The following is a 2,576-nucleotide window of genomic DNA, read 5'->3' as shown; positions in this document are numbered from 1 at the left end:
CCATGCCTACCTCACATGGCTGCTGTGAGGAGCCCACAGCATGTGCAGGTAACTGGCATTGCCACTTGTAAATGCCGTTGTCACTGCTTCACCAAAAGCAGCGCTGCCTTGTCTGGGGAGAAGTGATGCTGGAAGGTTCTGAGGACTTGTATGATCTACAGGTGTCCTTCAAAGAAAGACACCCTGTTCAACAGCTGGTAGAAATGCCCTTTGAAAAATGTTTTTTTGTCAGTCACTGGGACTAGGGTTTTAGCTTCAGTTTTTCAAATAAAGACAAAAAGTGAAAGCTTTTCAACCCAAGGACTTCATTGTCAGGTTTAGGAACGTACCTATATAGATAAATGCATCTTAAGCAAAAGATGCTGAGTAGGTTTCAGAGATTGTTATAATCTATTATGAATCCAGCAGTGTGAAACAAAGGCAGGCCTAAATTTCAAAGGTGATACATTTAGTACAGTTAAAGAAATAGTTTATATTTTTATGAAAGAATTCTGCAGCAAGGGAGTACACTTTCTAAATATTTCTCTTAAAAAAATACTTGCCATCAATTCTAATTGAATATTAACCTGTTGTAAACTGAGTCTTGATATAAAACCTGAATAAGTTCATAATATGACTAATTTTCATCATAAAAGTGATGTTTATGCACGTAACCAATAAATTAAGGGCTATGATTCAAGCACTGGTATTCACACCATTGGCTTCTTAGTTTATAAGCATGATTGAGGCCTACAATATGTTTTTTAGTTTCTCCTGCCCATAAATAGAGAACTAGCCACTGGTTGGCATATGAAGTTAGTGGCTAAAGCATTTGTCAAGCATGCTACTAATCCAGAATATAAGACTATCAAGTTGTGAGGTAGTAAACGGAATTCCCTTGGCCTCACTGTCTGTGCACCCGACCTTAGAGCAGTGATAACAAACAGCCCTTCTCTGAAGCTTCTGGAGTATATAACTCCACAAATCAGTATATAGTCACAAATCAGTGCAGACTATTCATGTGCCTGAACTCGGCACACTTTTAGAAATAAGATTCTCTTGATTGATTTCATAGAGAAGCTAACTGTGATTCATGACAGCAAATAATACTCTTCCTCAATCTGAGATCTCTATTTTTCTAAGCCAAACATTTCTCAGACTGCAGACTGTTCTTCCCAGAATCATTTTGAAATTTCTGACTGCCTTATTTATTTACATGTATTTTAGAACTATTTAAATGTATGCTCACAGTTTGCTCATCACAAAGAAAATTCTTTAAAATTGTTGCCAGTGTCTTGGGTCGAATTTCTCTTAAGTGAGTTACAGACCACTCTCAGTCCCCCCTGACAATTAGAAACAGGAAGGTTCTGGCGATGGGAATCATGGACTCTTATCCCAGGTCTAATTTTAGCCTACACTTGCAGTCTCTTATCCCACCAGACCCTTCAGAGCTTTTAGCAAGTGATTCCATGGACGCATTTCCTCTTTGCCTCATCTCCATTATGTCCTGCTCTGGTGTCTAGTGGGTGGGGGTATGTAATGAAAGAGACCACCCATAGAATAATAATAATAAGAGGCAGCTAATGGAAAGGAGATGCAGAGCATGGCTGCTATACACATTCAGTATTACCTCCAATGATTTGAGAATTGCCTGTCATTATTATAGATAATAAATTGCCTATCATACTCCATCTGGTTCAATATGGTAAACTGTTGTCATTAAAGCTTTGCCTGTTGTTAAAGAATCCAGCTACTTTGATGAAGGCAATCTTAGTATTTGAGAGAGTATTTCTCTTATATACACTTAGCATAAAATGAGGCCTAGATTGAAAAATGTGTGTTTTAAAATGGACTACATTGCTTTGTTACTTTCACTGTCTGACAACACCAAAGGAACAAGCGGTGGTGTTGAATATGCTAACTGGTGCTGTAGCCACCGAGTTTGATCTTTGTATCCAGTTATACCCATTAGACATGCCACAGTCAGTTTGTATAGTTGTTGTTGATTTACTGTATTTATGGAAGTGGTGAATTCTACCAAACCAGAAATTCCCATTTTACAAAAATAGAGTAAACGTGATTGTGTTGACAAAATAATAAACAAAACACTATGAAGAATACAACGAGTATGTTAACTTTCCTGTTTAAAATGTTATCTATAATTTTTGAAGCTATTCTAAAGGGTTAATTGTATATTTCTATCATCTGTTTTATAATGTCTCCCCTGATATATCCAAGTAATTTTTTATTTACAGACAACTAAATAAATTGTTTCCTCTTCAGAGATGGCCAGTGACTTTTTGTATAAAATCTCTGCCTTCTTGGCCTTTCAAGGAAAGCCCCTGAAGTGCAGTGGATGATGATTTGTCTGTTTCTTTCCCTTGAAATAGATTTGCTCAGGTGTGGTCATAGAACCACCTGGAGAAAGTCACCTGGGGTGGTTATTTGAAGTGCTAAGGCCAGCAGTTAAACTTAAAATGCACAATTCCTTTACTCCAGAGATTGCATTTCTAATTTTCTTCCTACATAAAAACAAGGGCATTACAAGGATTTTTTAAATGTATTATGTATATAAAGGACTGGGAATAATTTAAATG

Source organism: Talpa occidentalis, unplaced genomic scaffold, assembly GCF_014898055.3.
Source record: "Talpa occidentalis isolate TD23 unplaced genomic scaffold, MPIMG_talOcc4v2.1 talOcc4.3, whole genome shotgun sequence".
In the NCBI taxonomy this organism is placed as follows: domain Eukaryota; kingdom Metazoa; phylum Chordata; class Mammalia; order Eulipotyphla; family Talpidae; genus Talpa; species Talpa occidentalis.
This window is presented reverse-complemented; position numbering follows the sequence as displayed.